At 47.6% G+C, this 23,984-nt stretch overlaps 1 long non-coding RNA gene across 1 annotated transcript in view; it reads left to right on the top strand.

Moving 5' to 3' along the window:
• The window catches only part of LOC139747655 (uncharacterized), a 69,584-nt gene that overhangs the window by 15,837 nt on the left and 29,763 nt on the right, over positions 1-23,984 (top strand). The gene's annotated exons all lie outside the window — the stretch shown is intronic.

Here is a 23,984-nt window from a genome sequence, read left to right on the forward strand (position 1 = left end):
ATTATTATTATAAGGTATATTTCCATCAGTTAAGGGTAAAGGTATTATTATTATAAGGTATATTTCCATCAGTTAAGGGTAAAGGTATTATTATTATAAGGTATATTTCCATCAGTTAAGGGTAAAGGTATTATTATTATAAGGTATATTTTCATCAGTTAAGGGTAAAGGCATTATTATTATAAGGTATATTTTCATCAGTTTAGGGTAAAGGTATTATTATTATAAGGTATATTTCATCAGTTAAGGGTAAAGGTATTATTATTGTAAGGTATATTTCCATCAGTTAAGGGTAAAGGTATTATTATTATAAGGTATATTTCCATCAGTTAAGGGTAAAGGTATTATTATTATAAGGTATATTTTCATCAGTTAAGGGTAAAGGTATTATTATTATAAGGTATATTTCCATCAGTTAAGGGTAAAGGCATTATTATTATAAGGTATATTTTCATCAGTTAAGGGTAAAGGTATTATTATTAAGGTATATTTCATCAGTTAAGGGTAAAGGTATTATTATTATAAGGTATATTTCATCAGTTAAGGGTAAAGGTATTATTATTATAAGGTATATTTCCATCAGTTAAGGGTAAAGGCATTATTATTATAAGGTATATTTTCATCAGTTTAGGGTAAAGGTATTATTATTATAAGGTATATTTCATCAGTTAAGGGTAAAGGTATTATTATTGTAAGGTATATTTCCATCAGTTAAGGGTAAAGGTATTATTATTATAAGGTATATTTCATCAGTTAAGGGTAAAGGTATTATTATTATAAGGTATATTTCCATCAGTTAAGGGTAAAGGCATTATTATTATAAGGTATATTTCCATCAGTTAAGGGTAAAGGTATTATTATTATAAGGTATATTTTCATCAGTTAAGGGTAAAGGTATTATTATTATAAGGTATATTTCCATCAGTTAAGGGTAAAGGTATTATTATTATAAGGTATATTTCCATCAGTTAAGGGTAAAGGTATTATTATTATAAGGTATATTTTCATCAGTTAAGGGTAAAGGTATTATTATTATAAGGTATATTTCATCAGTTAAGGGTAAAGGTATTATTATTATAAGGTATATTTCATCAGTTAAGGGTAAAGGTATTATTATTATAAGGTATATTTTCATCATGTGTGGTAAAGTGTGTGTGCTGGGCGTGATGTTTGTGCTGTACAATGGTCTATGGTACTTGACCGAGCGTGTGAGAGCCTCCCAGCTGGTGATGACGTTGGTCAGGTCAACTGGGTCGTGTGGTGTCGTCTTGTGTGGTGAGTGGAGGGATGGAAGGTTGTTTATATTGTAGTGTTATGTTCACAAGAGCCACATTAGAATGCATGATATAATTTACCATTTGTTTCCGGCGAGAGTCTGCTCGTATACTTCCCCACTGATGATCATGATGATGTGCGTTATGTCTCCAAGAATTAGTTTTGTGTGAGGGAGTTGACTAAAGAGCAAAGTGAACTCATCATCATCAAGTGCATTGGAACCGGGACAGTAAATTGAACAACTGGCCAGGGACGTGTTATGAAATTTGACTCTACATGTTGTGACACCTTCTCAAGTAGAATGTAAAGTCACTCGTGTATGGGGTAAGCTTTGGTGGTGTACATAAATGGCTACCACATGATCTTCTATATAGACTGGTGAGAGTTGTGTAAAACATCACAATCTTGGACTATGTTGTTCACGTTGGTCTCTTGTTGATAAATAACCTCTGGTCTATATAATGCAAGCAACAGTGATACTTGTGCTGGCTAAGACCTCTACAATTCCACGGAATGATATTGAACTCGTTGGTTTATGATTTCTTCAGCCAGCCAGCTTTGTGAGTCCCTTTTTTGGGACTTGGGCGAGTCCAAGTGGGAACGGGATCGGGACCTGATGGTGGAGACGGAAGGGTCGTCCATCTGTTCCACTGAGGAAGACTTCATCACCGAGGAAGACATCATCACCGAGGAAGACTTCATCACCGAGGAAGACTTCATCACCGAGGAAGACATCATCACCGAGGAAGACATCATCACCGAGGAAGACTTCATCACCGAGGAAGACTTCATCACCGAGGAAGACATCATCACCGAGGAAGACATCATCACCTAGGAAGACTTCATCACCGAGGAAGACATCATCACCGAGGAAGACATCATCACCGAGGAAGACTTCATCACCTAGGAAGACTTCATCACCGAGGAAGACATCATCACCGAGGAAGACATCATCACCGAGGAAGACTTCATCACCGAGGAAGACTTCATCACCGAGGAAGACATCATCACCGAGGAAGACTTCATCACCGAGGAAGACATCATCACCGAGGAAGACTTCATCACCGAGGAAGACATCATCATCGAGGAAGACATCATCACCGAGGAAGACATCATCACCGAGGAAGACATCATCACCGAGGAAGACATCATCACCGAGGAAGACTTCATCACCGAGGAAGACATCATCACCGAGGAAGACATCATCACCGAGGAAGACATCATCACCGAGGAAGACTTCATCACCGAGGAAGACATCATCACCGAGGAAGACATCATCACCGAGGAAGACTTCATCACCGAGGAAGACATCATCACCGAGGAAGACATCATCACAGAGGAAGACATCATCACCGAGGAAGACATCATCACCGAGGAAGACATCATTACCGAGGAAGACTTCATCACCGAGGAAGACTTCACCGAGGAAGACTTCATCACCGAGGAAGACTTCATCACCGAGGAAGACATTATCACCGAGGAAGACTTCATTACCGAGGAAGACTTCATCACCGAGGAAGACATCATCACCGAGGAAGACTTCATCACCGAGGAAGACTTCATCACCGAGGAAGACATCATCACCGAGGAAGACATCATCACCGAGGAAGACTTCATCACCGAGGAAGACTTCACCGAGGAAGACTTCATCACCGAGGAAGACATCATCACCGAGGAAGACTTCATCACCGAGGAAGACTTCATCACCGAGGAAGACATCATCACCGAGGAAGACATCATCACCGAGGAAGACTTCATCACCGAGGAAGACTTCATCACCGAGGAAGACTTCATCACCGAGGAAGACTTCATCACCGAGGAAGACATCATCACCGAGGAAGACTTCATTACCGAGGAAGACTTCATCACCGAGGAAGACATCATCACCGAGGAAGACATCATCACCGAGGAAGACTTCATCACCGAGGAAGATTTCATCAATGAGGAAGACTTCATCACCGAGGAAGACTTCATCACCGAGGAAGACTTCATCACCGAGGAAGACATCATCACCGACGAAGACTTCACCGAGGAAGACTTCATCACCGAGGAAGACTTCATCACCGAGGAAGACATCATTACCGAGGAAGACATCATCACAGAGGAAGACATCATCACCGAGGAAGACTTCATCACCGCGGAAGACTTCATCACCGAGGAAGACTTCACCGAGGAAGACTTCATCACCGAGGAAGACTTCAACACCGAGGAGGACTTCATCACCGAGGAAGACTTCATCACCGACGAAGACTTCACCGAGGAAGACATCATCACCGAGGAAGACATCATCACCGAGGAAGACTTCATCACCGAGGAAGACATCATCACCGAGGAAGACATCATCACCGAGGAAGACTTCATCACCGAGGAAGACTTCACCGAGGAAGACTTCATCACCGAGGAAGACTTCATCACCGAGGAAGACTTCACCGAGGAAGACTTCATCACCGAGGAAGACTTCATCACCGAGGAAGACTTCATCACCGAGGAAGACATCATCACCGAGGAAGACTTCATCACCGAGGAAGACATCATCACCGAGGAAGACATCATTACAGAGGAAGACTTCATCACCGAGGAAGACTTCATCACCGAGGAAGACATCATCACCGAGGAAGACTTCATCACCGAGGAAGACTTCATCACCGAGGAAGACTTCATCACCGAGGAAGACTTCATCACCGAGGAAGACTTCATCACCGAGGAAGACATCATCACCGAGGAAGACATCATCACCGAGGAAGACTTCATCACCGAGGAAGACTTCATCACCGAGGAAGACTTCATCACCGAGGAAGACTTCATCACCGAGGAAGACTTCATCACCGAGGAAGACTTCATCACCGAGGAAGACTTCATCACCGAGGAAGACTTCATCACCGAGGAAGACCCCATCATCACCGAGGAAGACATCATCACCGAGGAAGACTTCATCACCGAGGAAGACTTCATCACCGAGGAAGACATCATCACCGAGGAAGACATCATCACCGAGGAAGACTTCATCACCGAGGAAGACTTCATCACCGAGGAAGACATCATCACCGAGGAAGACTTCATCACCGAGGAAGACATCATCACCGAGGAAGACTTCATCACCGAGGAAGACTTCATCACCGAGGAAGACATCATCACCGAGGAAGACTTCATCACCGAGGAAGACTTCATCACCGAGGAAGACTTCATCACCGAGGAAGACATCATCACCGAGGAAGACATCATCACCGAGGAAGACTTCATCACCGAGGAAGACATCATCACCGAGGAAGACTTCATCACCGAGGAAGACTTCATCACCGAGGAAGACATCATCACCGAGGAAGACTTCATCACCGAGGAAGACATCATCACCGAGGAAGACTTCATCACCGAGGAAGACTTCATCACCGAGGAAGACTTCATCACCGAGGAAGACATCATCACCGAGGAAGACATCATCACCGAGGAAGACTTCATCACCGAGGAAGACATCATCACCGAGGAAGACATCATCACCGAGGAAGACTTCATCACCGAGGAAGACTTCATCACCGAGGAAGACATCATCACCGAGGAAGACTTCATCACCGAGGAAGACATCATCACCGAGGAAGACATCATCACCGAGGAAGACTTCATCACCGAGGAAGACATCATCACCGAGGAAGACTTCATCACCGAGGAAGACATCATCACCGAGGAAGACATCATCACCGAGGAAGACATCATCACCGAGGAAGACTTCATCACCGAGGAAGACATCATCACCGAGGAAGACTTCATCACCGAGGAAGACTTCATCACCGAGGAAGACTTCATCACCGAGGAAGACATCATCACCGAGGAAGACTTCATCACCGAGGAAGACATCATCACCGAGGAAGACATCATCACCGAGGAAGACATCATCACCGAGGAAGACTTCATCACCGAGGAAGACTTCATCACCGAGGAAGACATCATCACCGAGGAAGACTTCATCACCGAGGAAGACATCATCACCGAGGAAGACTTCATCACCGAGGAAGACATCATCACCGAGGAAGACATCATCACCGAGGAAGACATCATCACCGAGGAAGACTTCATCACCGAGGAAGACATCATCACCGAGGAAGACATCATCACCGAGGAAGACATCATCACCGAGGAAGACATCATCACCGAGGAAGACATCATCACCGAGGAAGACATCATCACCGAGGAAGACATCATCACCGAGGAAGACATCATCACCGAGGAAGACTTCATCACCGAGGAAGACATCATCACCGAGGAAGACTTCATCACCGAGGAAGACATCATCACCGAGGAAGACATCATCACCGAGGAAGACTTCATCACCGAGGAAGACATCATCACCGAGGAAGACTTCATCACCGAGGAAGACATCATCACCGAGGAAGACATCATCACCGAGGAAGACATCATCACCGAGGAAGACATCATCACCGAGGAAGACATCATCACCGAGGAAGACTTCATCACCGAGGAAGACATCATCACCGAGGAAGACATCATCACCGAGGAAGACATCATCACCGAGGAAGACTTCATCACCGAGGAAGACATCATCACCGAGGAACTCGGGAGGTCAGCATCACCGAGGAAGACATCATCACCGAGGAAGACTTCATCACCGAGGAAGACTTCATCACCGAGGGAAGACATCATCACCGAGGAAGACATCATCACCGAGGAAGACATCATCACCGAGGAAGACATCATCACCGAGGAAGACATCATCACCGAGGAAGACATCATCACCGAGGAAGACTTCATCACCGAGGAAGACATCATCACCGAGGAAGACATCATCACCGAGGAAGACATCATCACCGAGGAAGACTTCATCACCGAGGAAGACATCATCACCGAGGAAGACATTTCAATCACCGAGGAAGACATCATCACCGAGGAAGACATCATCACCGAGGAAGACTTCATCACCGGAGGAAGACTTCATCACCGAGGAAGACTTCATCACCGAGGAAGACATCATCACCGAGGAAGACTTCATCACCGAGGAAGACATCATCACCGAGGAAGACTTCATCACCGAGGAAGACATCATCACCGAGGAAGACATCATCACCGAGGAAGACATCATCACCGAGGAAGACATCATCACCGAGGAAGACATCATCACCGAGGAAGACATCATCACCGAGGAAGACATCATCACTGGAGCCACAGGAACGATGATGTGTCACATAGTTTCTTTTCAAAGTTTCATCCAATTTGTTTCGTCCTGTTTCACATTGTTGCGTCTACCAGAGGAGGTGGCTCTTGAGTACGAGTGTTTGTGGGTATTATCAGTGTCGGTCTGATTCGTTATAGGTTCGTCTGGAGTGGTGGGTCGTGGTTGGTTCAGCAGTTCGCGTAGTCTGTGTGGTCATTGTGACCATGATCAGCTTACATTTCCATGCCATAGTATAGGAGTCATTGTGTTTGGCAGTGTGGTGAGTCTCCTTCAGCCTCTTCCTTGCTTCATCATATGAAATGTTCTCCTTTGCCTTAACTGGCCAGACTTCCTTCTCAAACTTGTAGCGAGGATACGTCGTAGCTGGGGTGGTTACCTCGCCCCACAGTTAACGCACACTACGGCTGTACAATGGTCAGCAACCTGGTCCTCGCTGCCACACTTTACAAAATTAAAGTGATCAGGGAGGGTTGTATGTGGCTGGCCATCAATGTTTTGTAATAAATAAATAAATAAATAAATAAATAAAGCGATCACTTCCTGGTCTGCAAGTTGCTTCACTATGTCGTCCTCAGTCATGCCCAAGACATGAGGATACAAGGTTACTCCTGTGCAGGAGTTCATCATGGTCACCACAATGGAAGCCACAACATGGTCGTCCAAATAGAACCTCCTCACCTTTAGTAAGTCTGCCACTTGATTTGATGACTTTGACAAGAAGGTCATCACTAGCCAGTCCTCGATGGTCATCACTAGCCAGTCCTTGATGGTCATCACTAGCCAGTCCTGGATGGTCATCACTAGCCAGTCCTGGATGGTCATCACTAGCCAGTCCTGGATGGTCATCACTAGCCAGTCCTGGATGGTCATCACTAGCCAGTCCTGGATGGTCATCACTAGCCAGTCCTGGATGGTCATCACTAGCCAGTCCTGGATGGTCATCACTAGCCAGTCCTGGATGGTCATCACTAGCCAGTCCTGGATGGTCATCACTAGCCAGTCCTGGATGGTCATCACTAGCCAGTCCTGGATGGTCATCACTAGCCAGTCCTGGATGGTCATCACTAGCCAGTCCTGGATGGTCATCACTAGCCAGTCCTGGATGGTCATCACTAGCCAGTCTTGGATGGTCATCACTAGCCAGTCCTGGATGGTCATCACTAGCCAGTCCTGGATGGTCATCACTAGCCAGTCCTAGATGGTCATCACTAGCCAGTCCTGGATGGTCATCACTAGCCAGTCCTGGATGGTCATCACTAGCCAGTCCTTGATGGTCATCACTAGCAAGTCCTGGATGGTCATCACTAGCCAGTCCTGGATGGTCATCACTAACCAGTCCTCGATGGTCATCACTAGCTAGTCCTGGATGGTCATCACTAGCCAGTCCTGGATGGTCATCACTAGCCAGTCTTGGATGGTCATCACTAGCCAGTCCTGGATGGTCATCACTAGCCAGTCCTCGATGGTCATTACTAGCTAGTCCTGGATGGTCATCACTAGCCAGTCCTGGATGGTCATCACTAGCCAGTCCTGGATGGTCATCACTAACCAGTCCTGGATGGTCATCACTAGCCAGTCCTGGATGGTCATCACTAGCCAGTCCTGGATGGTCATCACTAACCAGTCCTGGATGGTCATCACTAGCCAGTCTTGGATGGTCATCACTAGCCAGTCCTGGATGGTCATCACTAGCCAGTCTTGGATGGTCATCATTAGCCAGTCCTGGATGGTCATCACTAGCCAGTCTTGGATGGTCATCACTAGCCAGTCCTGGATGGTCATCACTAGCCAGTCTTGGATGGTCATCACTAGCCAGTCTTGGATGGTCATCACTAGCCAGTCTTGGATGGTCATCACTAACCAGTCCTGGATGGTCATCACTAACCAGTCCTGGATGGTCATCACTAGCCAGTCCTGGATGGTCATCACTAGCCAGTCCTGGATGGTCATCACTAACCAGTCCTGGATGGTCATCACTAGCCAGTCTTGGATGGTCATCACTAGCCAGTCTTGGATGGTCATCACTAGCCAGTCTTGGATGGTCATCACTAGCCAGTCCTGGATGGTCATCACTAGCCAGTCCTGGATGGTCATCACTAGCCAGTCTTGGATGGTCATCACTAACCAGTCCTGGATGGTCATCACTAGCCAGTCCTGGATGGTCATCACTAGCCAGTCTTGGATGGTCATCACTAGCCAGTCCTGGATGGTCATCACTAGCCAGTCCTGGATGGTCATCATTAGCCAGTCCTGGATGGTCATCACTAGCCAGTCTTGGATGGTCATCAATCACTTTCTTGATGAGGAAGGAGATGAGGGAAGCGTTGAACCGGTCGGTCGCGTGTAACAAGACAAATGATGCATTTTTGGACTTTATGTCCAGCGTGGGTCACTTACCACCACTACGGCAGTAGTGGTTGGCTTACTAGAGTCCATTGGGGCTAGGCTCCAGATTCTGGGGTGGCGTACCACCCCACACAAAAGGTACTTTCAACACCTTACATCTTCTCTAAAAAAATACGAGGCAGCGGATCAGGCAGAAAAGCTGGGCACAGTAAGGCCGGCCGGACGTGACCAGCTGGGTTGAGTTCTGCTGCTGTCACCTCTTACTTGGGTGCACATTTCTGTCCAACCACCAGCCTTCGTGAGATGTACTAGTGGTACAGCAACACCAGAAACACCGGTCAACACACAGAAAATAAACACAAATAAGATTCAGGGGAGAAAATGGGGCAAATGCTTCACTAAGCTAAAGAGCTAAATAAAAAAAGGTAAATAAAGGGAACCCAGTTTGTTTTACCAGTTGTTGTGTGTTGCAATGTGGTCAGCACGAGGACTCGTGTAGTGTGTCAGCAAGATGAGCGAGCACACTTGTATGGCAGGTTGTGCCTTAACTGGCCGGGTCACCATCCAAGCTGGGACCAGCAATGTACAACCCAGGGTCAAGTTTGTGAAGGAGGTGTGTTGGGTTAAGGTTCTGAACAACATGTCATACAGTGAGGCCAGGAAGAGTAAGGTGAAGGAGCCTCACCAGACGGTGGGTGAGGAGCAAGGTTCTTATGTGTACAATGGCCACCATTCACAGATCCTGATTCTCTACTCCACAACCCACACAACCTGTAAACCATACCTAAGAGTCGTACTGCAAGGTCGTACCCTCGACACAACCCACAACAGTAAAGACGACAACATTAATGTGACAAAATTAGATCAGTAAAGCACGTCACACGTCATGGTGCCGGTGACGAGCAGTAAAGTAATCATCTTCATCGCAACCGTTGATCAACTTCACGAATCTCATCATCTCTTTCCCCCACGTCCTCCTGGCCGCTCACCCTCACCCCACTCACATACTCACAAAAAAATGGGCTCATAAAACTGGTCGGTTAAATAAGTCTTAAATCAACGCATGGAATGTCATTTAATGGTATTATAGAAGTCTTATTAAGGAATGAGCAAGCACAACTGTCACAGTTGCTTGCATTATATAGGCCATCCGGTGTGTGTCTACAAGAGATCAGTCTAAACGGGACAGTTGAAGACAGTGTTGTATGACCCGTGTAGAATCTGATCATGGGCCACCATACTAGTGGTACACCACACCTTGACCCATACAGGAGTGACTTTAAACTTTGTTGTAGAAGGTATCACATGAAGAAGGTGTCACATGTAGAAGGTATCACATGTAGAAGGTGTCACATGTAGGAGGTGTCACATGTAGAAGGTGTCACATGTAGAAGGTGTCACATGTAGAAGGTATCACATGTAGAAGGTGTCACATGTAGAAGGTGTCACATGTAGAAGGTGTCACATGTAGAAGGTATCACATGTAGAAGGTGTCACATGTAGAAGGTATCACATGTAGAAGGTGTCACATGTAGAAGGTGTCACATGTAGAAGGTGTCACATGTAGAAGGTATCACATGTAGAAGGTGTCACATGTAGAAGGTGTCACATGTAGAAGGTGTCACATGTAGAAGGTATCACATGTAGAAGGTATCACATGTAGAAGGTGTCACATGTAGAAGGTGTCACATGTAGAAGGTATCACATGAAGAAGGTGTCACATGTAGAAGGTATCACATGTAGAAGGTGTCACATGTAGGAGGTGTCACATGTAGAAGGTGTCACATGTAGAAGGTGTCACATGTAGAAGGTATCACATGTAGAAGGTGTCACATGTAGAAGGTGTCACATGTAGAAGGTGTCACATGTAGAAGGTATCACATGTAGAAGGTGTCACATGTAGAAGGTGTCACATGTAGAAGGTATCACATGTAGAAGGTGTCACATGTAGAAGGTGTCACATGTAGAAGGTGTCACATGTAGAAGGTATCACATGTAGAAGGTGTCACATGTAGAAGGTGTCACATGTAGAAGGTGTCACATGTAGAAGGTATCACATGTAGAAGGTATCACATGTAGAAGGTGTCACATGTAGAAGGTGTCACATGTAGAAGGTATCACATGTAGAAGGTGTCACATGTAGAAGGTGTCACATGTAGAAGGTGTCACATGTAGAAGGTATCACATGTAGAAGGTGTCACATGTAGAAGGTGTCACATTTAGGAGGTGTCACATGTAGAAGGTATCACATGTAGAAGGTGTCACATGTAGAAGGTATCACATGTAGAAGGTATCACATGTAGAAGGTATCACATGTAGAAGGTGTCACATGTAGAAGGTGTCACATGTAGAAGGTATCACATGTAGAAGGTGTCACATGTAGAAGGTATCGCATGTAGAAGGTGTCACATGTAGAAGGTATCACATGTAGAAGGTGTCACATGTAGAAGGTGTCACATGTAGAAGGTGTCACATGTAGAAGGTGTCACATGTAGAAGGTATCACATGTAGAAGGTGTCACATGTAGAAGGTATCACATGTAGAAGGTGTCACATGTAGAAGGTATCACATGTAGAAGGTGTCACATGTAGAAAGTATCACATGTAGAAGGTGTCACATGTAGAAGGTATCACATGTAGAAGATGTCACATGTAGAAGGTGCCACATGTAGAAGGTGCCACATGTAGAAGGTGTCACATGTAGAAGGTATCACATGTAGAAGGTGTCACATGTAGAAGGTATCACATGTAGAAGGTGTCACATGTAGAAGGTGTCACATGTAGAAGGTGCCACATGTAGAAGGTGTCACATGTAGAAGGTATCACATGTAGAAGGTGTCACATGTAGAAGGTGTCACATGTAGAAGGTGCCACATGTAGAAGGTGCCACATGTAGAAGGTGTCACATGTAGAAGGTATCACATGTAGAAGGTGTCACATGTAGAAGGTATCACATGTAGAAGGTGTCACATGTAGAAGGTGCCACATGTAGAAGGTATCACATGTAGAAGGTGTCACATGTAGAAGGTGTCACATGTAGAAGGTATCACATGTAGAAGGTGTCACATGTAGAAAGTATCACATGTAGAAGGTGTCACATGTAGAAGGTATCACATGTAGAAGGTGTCACATGTAGAAGGTGCCACATGTAGAAGGTGCCACATGTAGAAGGTGTCACATGTAGAAGGTATCACATGTAGAAGGTGTCACATGTAGAAGGTATCACATGTAGAAGGTGTCACATGTAGAAGGTGTCACATGTAGAAGGTGCCACATGTAGAAGGTGTCACATGTAGAAGGTATCACATGTAGAAGGTGTCACATGTAGAAGGTGTCACATGTAGAAGGTGCCACATGTAGAAGGTGCCACATGTAGAAGGTGTCACATGTAGAAGGTATCACATGTAGAAGGTGTCACATGTAGAAGGTATCACATGTAGAAGGTGTCACATGTAGAAGGTGCCACATGTAGAGTAACGTCCATACCTGGTCAGTTTACTGCCCCGCTTCTGATGCAGTTGATGATGATGATGATGATGAGCTGAACTTGCTCTCGGGACACCTCGCTCAGAGCAAATTACATTTAGAAGATTTTAATGTTCATCCTTACATGAGCGAGGAAGCAAACGGGCAAATTACAGAGGGAAACACTCACTCTTGGGAACGATGGTTGTGGAACACGATGGAACTGGTAACATCTCAATCATGGTTGTATCTTTGTCATCCCAGATATACGAAATGACATCACCTGGGCTACTTATGACTGCTCCTTGGGAAGTGACCAACACTCAGTTCGTTTTTCTTATTCCTGCGGTCAATGAGTCTGCCTGACAGTTTAAGCCAGCAACAGGATGGTTGTCACTCGCCAGGGACGCCATCCTTCATGTCTCGGGCGATGATACAATCCTCAGGGTTGCTAACGCCTCTGGTAGACACTTGAGGTCTGGACAATATCCACAGAGTTGCTGAGCGACGCCAGGTGGCCACAATAGGAGATGCAGCAGTATGAACAGAGCCTCAGATAAGAATGTTATTGTTCATAAAACTGCGAGAACTCAGACAAGAAGAACAGCTTCAACCACTAACAAAGTGTCACACACGCAGGCAGCAGCAGCAGCCAGCTCTGATGGTCCACAGTTACGACAATAACCAGGAAATACAAACCTCCACAACTGGAAACACACACACACACACACACACACACACACACACACACACACACACACACTGGCCAGGAGAGGAGATCGTCACACATAAGTAACTAGGTTGGCCAAACTACGACCAACGTCTTGTAGACCATAAACCTCAGGTCGAACTGACAACAGTTGATTCTGCCACTGTGGCCCAGCGAGATAATGTACGGCATTATTCAACATTACTCAGGCCAAACTGACTAAACTGTTAGCATTGTACAATGAGATTCTGACGATGGTGCAATGTGGCACACCTCACGTGATGCTTTATGCTGAAGATAGTGTGGCACTCCTTCCATAATGCTTTATGCTGACGATGGTGCAGTGTGGCACTCCTCCCATAATGCACAAGTTTCAGGTGACCGGGTTCAAGTTATACTTGAGAGCGTACATCGTTGGGCCCTACAGTGGTGTATTAAGTTAACAACCACAAACAGTGCCGTGGTTGTGTTGACCCGTGACAATATCTTTCCGAATTTGAAGTTAAAATTTAATAACAATCCCGAGATCCCCTTTCGAAATAGCTTTAGATTCTTACGTCTGAACCTTTATAAAAGATTAAATTGGAGCAGAGTCGGCCTTGGTTATAGTGTAGGGTCGGCCCTGGTTGTGAGTAGGGTTGATCCTGGTTAACCTCTCCTCACTCATTCTCTCCATGTGTCCAAACCATTTCAAAACACCCTCTTCTGCTCTCTCAACCACACTCTTTTTATTGCCACACATCTCTTTTACCCTTACGTTACTTACTCGATCAAACCACCTCACACCACATATTGTCCTCAAACATCTCATTTCCAGCACATCCACCCTCCTCCACACATCTCTATCTATAGCCCACGCCTCGCAACCATATAACATTGTTGGAACCACTGTACCTTCAAACATACCCATTTTTGCTTTCCGAGATAACGTTCTCGCCTTCTACACATTCTTCAACGCTCCCAGAACCTTCGCTCCTACCACACCCTGTGACTCACTTCCGCTTCCATGATTACATTCGCTGCTAAGTCCACTTCCAGATATCTAAAACACTTCACTTCCTCCATTTTTTCTCCATTCAAACTCACAGTCCAACTAACTTGTCCTTCAACCCTACTGTACCTAATAACCTTGCTCTTATTTACGTTTGCTGTCAACTTTCTCCTTTCACACACTTTTCCAAACTCAGTCACCAACTTCTGCAATTTCTCGCTCGAATCAGCCACCAGCGCTGTATCATCGGCGAACAACAATTGACTCACTTCCCAAGCCCTCTCATCCCCAACAGACTGCATATTCGCCCCTCTCCAAAACTCTTGCATTTACCTCCCTAACCACCCATCCATAACTCAAACAACCAAGGGGACATCACACACCCCTGCCGCAGTCCGACATATACTAAGAACCAATCACTTTCCTCTCTTCCTACACGTACACATGCCTTACATCCTCGATAAAAACTTTTCACTGCTTCTAACAACTTGCCTCCCACACCATATATTCTTAATACCTTCCACAGAGCATCTCTATCAACTCTATCATATGCCTTCTCCAGATCCATAAATGCTACATACAAATCCATTTGCTTTTCTAAGTATTTCTCACATACATTCTGCAAAACAAACACCTGATCCACACATCCTTTACCATTTCTGAAACCACACTGCTCTTCCCCAATCTGATGCTCTGTACATGCCTTCACCCTCTCAATCAATACCCTCCCATATAATTTCCCAGGAATACTCAACAAACTTATACCACTGTAATTTGAGCACTCACTTTTATCCCCTTTGCCTTTGTACAATGGCACTATGCATGCATTCCGCCAATCCTCAGGCACCTCACCATGAATCATACATGCATTAAATAACCTTACTAACCAATCAACAACACAGTCACCCCATTCCTTAATAAATTCAACTGCAATACTATCCAAACCCGCCACCTTGCCAGATTTCATCTTCGTCAAGGCTTCCACCACTTCTCTCTTCACCAAACCATTCTCCCTGATTCTCACTTCGCACACTTGATAGTGGCAGATGTAGGGTGTTTTGGTCACAAAACACCCTACATCTGCCACTCTATTATCAAGCACATTCATCAGTCCTTCAAAATACTCACTCCATCTCCTCACGTCGTCAGTAAGTGTTATCACTTCTCTCTTGCCCTCTTCACCGATGTTCCCATTTATCTTACGCACGTTATTTACCTCCTTCTAAAACATCTTTTTATTCTGCCTAAAGTGTAATGATACTCTTTCACACCAATTCTCATGTGTCCTCTTTTTCAACCCTTGTACCGTCCTCTTGACCTCCTGCCCCTTTCTCTTATACATGTCCCGGTCATTTGCACTCCTTACTAACAACCATGCTTCTTCATTCCACCCCTGACTACCTTTTCTAATCTTTCCACCTCCCACCTTTCTCATGCCAGAAGCATCTCTTGCGCAAGCCATCACTGCTTCCCTAAATACATTCCATTCCTCACCCACTCCGCTCACGTCATTTGCTCTCACCTTTTGCTATTGCCTTGTCTGGATATCGTACTTTAATCCCCTACGTCAGGTTATCGTATCTGAGTATGCCATGTCTGGGTATCGTACCTGATTATCCCATATTTGGATATCGTGCGTGACTATCCCATATATGGGTACTGTACCCGATTCTTCCATGTCTGGGTATCGTACTTGACTATCCTGTGTATGAGTATCATACTTGACTATTCCACGTTAAGGTATCGTACCTCTCTCCCATGTCTGGTTATCGTATTTGACTATCCCATGTCTGCGTATAGTGCCTGACTCTCCCATGTGTGGGTTTCGTACCCGACTACCCCACGTCAGGGTATCGTACTTGACTCTACCATGTGGGTATCGTACCTGACTACCCCACGTCAGGTTATCGTACCTGACTGTCCCATGTGTGGGTATCGTACCTGACTACCATATGTCAGGGTATCGTACCTGACTCTCCCATGTGTGGGTATCGTAACTGATTACGCCACGTCAGGGTTCGTACCTCACTCTCCCATGTGTGGATATCGTATGGATAACTACCCCACGTCAGGGTACCGTACTTGACTCTTCCATGTGTGGGTATCGTACCTGACTACCCCACGTCAAAGTATCGTATGTGACTCTCCTACGTGTGGCTATCGTGCCTGACTACCCCACGTCAGGGTATCGTACCTGACTCTCCCATGTGTGGGTATCGTACCTGACTACCCCACGTCAGGGTATCGTACCTGACTATTCCATATGTGGGTATCATACCTGACTACCCCACGTCAGGGTATCGTACCTGACTCTCCCATGTGTGGCTATCGTACCTGACTACCCCACGTCAGGGTATCGCACCTGACTCTCCCATGTGTGGGTATCGTAACTGATTACGCCACGTCAGGGTATCGTACCTGACTCTTCCATGTGTGGGTATCGTACTTGACTACGCCACGTCAGGGTATCGTACCTGACTCTCCCATGTGTGGGTATCGTACCTGACTACCCACCTCAGGGTATCGTACCTGACTCTCCCATGTTTGGGTATCGTACCTGACTACGCCACGTCAGGATAACGTACCTGACTCTCCCATGTGTTGGTATCGTACCTGACTCTCCCATGTGTGGGTATCGTACCTGACTACCCCACGTCAGGGTATCGTACCTGACTCTCCCATGTGTTGGTATCGTATCTGACTTTCCCATGTCTGGGTATCGTACCTGACAACCCCACGTCAGGGTATCGTACCTGACTACGCCACATCAGGGTATCGTACCTGACCCTTCCATGTGTGGGTATCATACCTGACTACGCCACGTCAGGGTATCGTACCTGACTCTTCCATTTGTGGGTATCGTGCGTGAGTACCCCACATCAGGGTATCGTATCTGACTCTTCCATGTATGGGTATCGTACCTGACTGCGCCACGTCAGGGTATCTACCTAACTCTCCTATATGTGGGTATCGTACCTGATTACGCTATATCAGGGTATCGTCCCTGACTCTCCCATGTGTGGGTATGGTTCCTGACTACGCCATGTCGGGGTTTCGTATCTAACTCTTCCATGTATGGGTATTGTACCTGACTACCCCACGTCAGGGTATCGTACCTGACTCTCCCATGTGTGGGTATCATACCTGACTACGCCACGTCAGGGTATCGCACCTGACTCTTCCATGCGTGGGTATCGTACCCGACTACCCCATGACAGGGTATCGTACCTGACTACCCCCACATCAGGTTATCGTACCTGACTCTCCCATGTGTGGTATCGTGCCTGACTACCCCACGTCAGGGTATCGCACCTGACTCTCCCATGTGTGGGTATCGCACCTGACTCTCCCATGTGTGGGTATCGTACCTGACTACCCCACGTCAGGGTATCGTACCTGACTCTTCCATGTGTGGATATCGTACCTGACTCTTCCATGTGTGGATATCGTACCTGACTACGCCACGTCAGGGTAACGTACCTGACTCTCCCATGTGTGGGTACCGTACCTGTTTACCCCACGTCAGGGTATCGTACCTGACTCTCCCATATGTGGGTATCGTACATGATTACTCTACGTCAGGGTATCGTACCTGACTTCCATATGTGGGTATTGTACCTGACTCTCCCATGTGTGGATATCGTACCTGACTACGCCACGTCAGGGAACCGTACCTGATTCTGCCATGTGTGGGTATCGTACCTGACTTCGCCACGTCATGGTATCGTACTTGACTCTCCCATGTGTGGGTATCGTGCCTGACTACCCCACGTCAGGGTATCGTACCTGACTATTCCATATGTGGGTATCGTACCTGACTACCCACATCAGGGTATCGTACCTGACTCTCCCATGTGTTGGCATCGTACCTGACTACGCCACGTCAGGGTATCTACCTGACTCTCCCTATGTGGGTATCGTACCTGATTACGCTATATCAGGGTATCGTTCCTCACTCTCCCATGTGTGGATATCGTACCTGACTACCCCACGTCAGGGTATCGTATCTGACTCTTCCATGTGTGGGTATCGTCCCCGACTACCCCACGTGGGTATCGTACCTGACTACCCCACACCAGGGTATCGTACCTGACTACACCGCGTCAGGGTATCTACCTGACTCTCCCATATGTGGGTTCGCACCTGATTACGCTATATCAGGGTATCGTTCCTGACTCTTCCATGTGTGGGTATCGTACCTGACTACCCCACGTAAGAGAATCGTATTTGACTCTTCCATGTGTGGGTATCGTATCCGACTACCCCACATCAGGGTATCGTACCTGACTCTCCCATGTGTGGGTTTCATACCTGACTACGTCACGTCAGGGTATCTACCTGACTCTCCCATATGTGGGTATCATACCTAATTACGCTATATCAGGTTATCGTTCCTGAATCTCCCATGTGTGGTTATCGTATCTGACTACCCCACGTCAGGGTATCGTATCTAACTCTTCCATGTGTGGGTATCGTACCTGACTACCTCACGTCAGGGTATCGTACCTGACTACCTCACGTCAGGGTATCGTACCTGACTATTCGATATGTGGGCATCGTACCTGACTACCCCACGTCAGGGTATCGTACCTGACTCGCCCACGTGTGGGTATCGTACCTGACTATCCCCCGTCAGGGTATCGCACCTGACTCTCCCATGTGTGGATATCGTATCTGACTACCCCACGTCAGGGTATCGTACCTGACTCTCCCATGTGTGGGAATCGTACCTAACTACGCTACGTCAGGGTAACGTACCTGACTCTCCCATGTGTGGGTATCGCACCTGACTCTCCCATGTCTGGGTATCGTACCTGACTACGCCACGTCAGGGGATCGTATCTAACTCTCCCAAGTGTGGGTATCGTACCTGACTTCGCCACGTTAGGGTATCATACTTGACTCTCCCATGTGTGGGTATCGTACCTGACTACTCCACGTCAGGGTATCGTACCTGACTATTTCATATGTGGGTATTGTAACTGAATGCCCCACGTCAGGGTATCGTATCTGACTACGCCACGTCAGGGTAACATACCTGACTCTCCCATGTGTTGGCATCGTGTCTGACTCTCCCATGTGTTGGCATCGTACCTGACTCTCCCATGTTTGTGTATCGAGCCTGACTGCCCCACGTCAGGGTATTGTATCTGACTCTTCCGTGTGTGGGTATCGTACCTGACTACGCCACGTCAGGGTATCTACCTGACTCTTCCATATGTGGGTATCGAACCTGATTACGCTATATCAGGGTATCGTTCCTGACTCCCATGGGTGGGTATCGCGCCTCACTCTCCCTTGTGTGGGTATCGTATCTGACTACGCCACGTCAGGGTAACGTACCTGACTCTCCCATGTGTTGGCATCGTACCTGACTCTCCCATGTTTGGGTATCATGCCTGACTACCACACGTCAGGGTATCGTATCTGATACCCACACATGGAAATGTGTGGGTATCGTACCTGACTACGCCTCGTCAGGGTATCTACCTGACTCTCCCATATGTGGGTATCGAACCTGATTACGCTATATCAGGGTATCGTTCCTGACTCTCCCATGTGTGGATATCGTACCTGACTACCCCACGTCAGGGTATCGCATCTGACTCTTCCATGTGTGGGTATCGTACCCGACTACTCCACGTCAGGGTATCGAAACTGACTCTCCCATGTGTGGGTTTCATACCTGACTATGCACGTCAGGGTATCGCACCTGACTCTTCCATGTGTGGGTTTCGTACCCGACTACCCCACGTCACGGTATCGTAACTTACTATTCCATATGCGGGTATCGTACCTGACTACCATATGTCAGGGTATCGTACCTAACTCCCCCATGGGTGGTATTGTACCTGACTACCCCACGTCAAAGTATCGCACCTGACTCTCCCATGTGTTGGCATCGTACCTACTTACCCCGCGTCAGGGTATCGTACCTGACTCTCCCATGTGTTGGTATTGTACCTGACTACCCCACGTCAGGGTATCGCGTCTGACTCTCCCATGTTTGGGTATCGTACCTGACTACCCCACGTCAGGGTATCGTACCTGACTCTCCCATGTGTGGGTATCGTACCTAACTACCCCACGTCAGGGTATCGTATCTGACTTCCATATATGGGTATTGTACCTGACTCTCCCATGTGTGGGTATCGTACCTGACTCTTCCATGTGTGGGTATCGCCACGTCACGGTACCGTACCTGACTCTCCCATGTGTGGGTTTCATACCTGACTACGCACGTCAGGGTATCGCACCTGACTCTTCCATGTTTGGGTATCGTACCCGACTACACCACGTCACGGTATCGTAACTGACTATTCCATATGTGGGTATCGTACCTGACTACCATATGTTAGGGTATCGTACCTAACTCTCCCATGTGTGGTATCGTACCTGACTACCCCGCGTCAGGGTATCGCACCTGACTCTCCCATGTGTTGGCATCGTACCTACCTACCCCACGTCAGGGTATCGTACCTGACTCTCACATGTGTGTGCATCGTACGTGACTACGCCACGTCAGGGTAACGTACCTGACTCTCCCATGTTTTGGCATCGTACCTGACTCTCCCATGTGTGGGTATCGTACCTGACTACCCCTCGTCAGGGTATAGTACCTGACTCTCCCATGTGTTGGTATCGTACATGACTCTCCCATTTGTGGGAATCGTACCTGACTACCCCACGTCAGGGTATCGTACCTGACTATGCCACGTCAGGGTATCGTACCTAACTCTTCCCTGTGTGGGTATCGTTCCTGACTACGCCACGTCAGGATATCGTGCTTGACTCTTCCAGGTGTGAGTATCGTACCTAACTGCCTCACGTCAGGGTATCGTATCTGACTCTTCCATGTGTGTGTATCGTACCGGACTAGGCCACGTCAGGGTAACGACCTGACTCTCCCATGTGTGGGTATCGTACCTGATTACGCTATATCAGGGTATCGTACCTGACTCTCCCATGTGTGAGTATCGTACTTGACTACCCCACGTCAGGGTATCGTACCTGACTCTTCCATGTGTGGGTATCGTACCTGACTCCCCATGTGTGATTATCATACCTGATTACGCCACTTCAGGCTATCAAACCTGACTCTTCGATGTGTTGGTATCGTACCCGACTACCCCACGTCAAGGTATCGTACCTGACTATTCCATATGTGGGTATCGTACCTGACTACCCCACGTCCAGTGTATCGTACCTGACTCTCCCATGCGTTGGCATCGTACCTGACTCTTCCATGTGTGGGTATCGTACCTGACTACCCCACGTCAGGGTATCGTACCTGACTTTCCCATGTGTTAGTGTCGTACCTGACTCTCCCAGTGTGGGTATCGTACCTGACTACCCCACGTCAGGGTATCGTACCTGACTACGCTACGTCAGGGTATCGCACATAACTCTTCCATGTGTGGTTATCGTTCCTGACTACGCCAGGTCAGGGTATTGTACCTGACTCTCCCATGTGCGGGTATCGAACCTGACTACCCCACGTCAGGGTATTGCACCTGACTATTCCATATGTGGGTATTGTACCTGACTACTCCACGTCTGGGTATCGTACCTGACTCTCCCATATGTGGGTACCGTAAATGACTACGCCACGTCAGGGTAACGTACCTGTCTCTGCCATGTGTTGGCATCGTACCTGACTCTTCCATGTGCGGGTATCGTACCTGACTCTCCCATGTGTTGGTATCGTACCTGACTCTCCCATGTGTTGGTATCGTACCTGACTCTCCCATGTGTGGGTATCGTACCTGACTACCCCACGTCAGGGTATCGTACCTGACTACGCCACGTCAGGGTATCGTACCTGACTCTTCCATGTGTGGGTATCATACTTGACTACGCCACGTCTGGATATCGTACCTGACTCTTTCATGTGTGGGTACGTACCTGACTACCCCACGTCAGGGTAACGTATCTGACTCTTCCATGTGTATGTATCGTTCCTGACTACGCCACGTCAGGGTATCTACCTGACTGTCCCATGTGTGGGTATCGTACCTGATTACGCTATGTCAGGGTATCGTACCTGACTTTCCCATGTGTGGGTATCGTACCTGACTACCCCACGTCAGGGTATCGTACCTGACTCTTCCATGTGCGGGTATCGTACCCGACTACCCCACGTCAGGGTATCATACCTGACTCTCCCATGTGCGGGTATCATACCTGACTACGCCGTCAGGGTATCGCACCTGACTCTTCCATTTGTGGGTATCGTACCCGACTACCCCACGTCAGGGTATCATACCTGACTATTCCATATGTGGGTATCCTACCTGAGTAGCTCACGTCCAGGTAATCTTACCTGAGTCTCCCATGTGTTGTCATCGTACCTAACTCTCCCATGTGTGGGTATCGTACCTGATTACCCTGTCAGGATATTGTACCTCACTCTCCCATGTGTTGGTATCGTACCTGACCCTCCCATGTGTGGGTATCCTACCTGACTACCCCACGTCAGGGTATCGTACCTGACTACGCCACGTCAGGGTATCGTACCTGACTCTTCCATGTGTGGGTATCGTACCTGACTACCCCACGTTAGGGTATCGTACCTGACTCTTCCATTTGTGGGTATCGTACCGGACTACGCCACGTCAGGGTATCGTACCTGACTCTTCCATATGTGTGTATCGTACCTGACTACCCCACGTCAGGGTATCGTATCTGACTCTTCCATGTGTGTGTATCGTACCTGACTACGCAACGTCAGGGTATCTACCTGACTCTCCCATGTGTGGGTATCGTAGCTGATTACGCTATGTCAGTGTATCGTACCTGACTCTCCCATGTGTGGGTATCGTACCTGACTACCCCACGTCAGGGTATCGTACCTGTCTCTTCCATGTGTGGGTATCGTACCTGACTACCCCACGCCTGGGTATCGTACCTGACTCTCCCATGTGTTGGTATCGTACCTGACTCTCCCATGTGTGGGTATCGTACCTGACTACCCCGCGTCAGGGTATCGTACCTGACTACGCCACGTCAGGGTATCGTACCTGACTCTTCCATGTGTGGGTAGCATACCTGACTACGCCACGTCAGGATATCGTACCTGACTCTTCCATGTGTGGGTACGTACCTGACTACCCCACGTCAGGGTAACGTATCTGACTCTTCCATGTGTATGTATCGTACCTGACTACGCCACGTCATGGTATCTACCTGACTGTCCCATGTATGGGTATCGTACCTGATTACGCTATGTCAGGGTATAGTACCTGACTGTCCCATGTGTGGGTATCGTACCTGACTACCCCACGTCAGGGTATCGTATCTGACTCTTCCATGTGTGGGTATCGTAACTATCTACGCCACGTCAGGGTATCTACCTGACTCTCCCATGTGTGGGTATCGTACCTGATTACGCTATGTCAGGGTATCATACCTGACTCTTCCATGTGTGGGTATCATACCGACTACGCCACGTCAGGGTGTCGCACCTGACTCTTTCATGTGTGGATATCGTACCCGACTACCCCACGTCAGAGTATCGTACCTGACTAATTCATATGTGGGTATCGTACCTGACTACCCCACGTCAGGGTATCGTACCTGACTCTCCCATGTGTGGTATCGTATCTGAATACCCCACGTCAGGGTATTGCACCTGACTCTCCCATGTGTTGGCACCGTACCTGACTACCCCATGTTAGGGTATCGTACCTGACTTTCCCATGTTTGGGTATCGTACCTGACTACCCCACGTCAGGGGATCGCACCTGACTCTCCCATGTGTGGGTTTCGTACCTGACTACCCCACGGCAGGGTATTGTACCTGACTACACCATGTCAAGGTATCGTACCTGACTCTCCCATGTGTAGGTGTCTTACCTGACTACCCCACAGTAAGTTATCGTACCTGACTCTCCCATGTGTGGGTATCGTACCCGACTGCCCCACGTCAGGGTATTGTATCTGACTCTCCCATGTGTGGGTATCGTACCTGACTACGCCACGTCAGGGTATCGTACCTGACTGTCATGTGTGGGTATC

The sequence above is a fragment of the Panulirus ornatus genome, chromosome 69, assembly GCF_036320965.1.
Source record: "Panulirus ornatus isolate Po-2019 chromosome 69, ASM3632096v1, whole genome shotgun sequence".
In the NCBI taxonomy this organism is placed as follows: Eukaryota; Metazoa; Arthropoda; class Malacostraca; order Decapoda; family Palinuridae; genus Panulirus; species Panulirus ornatus.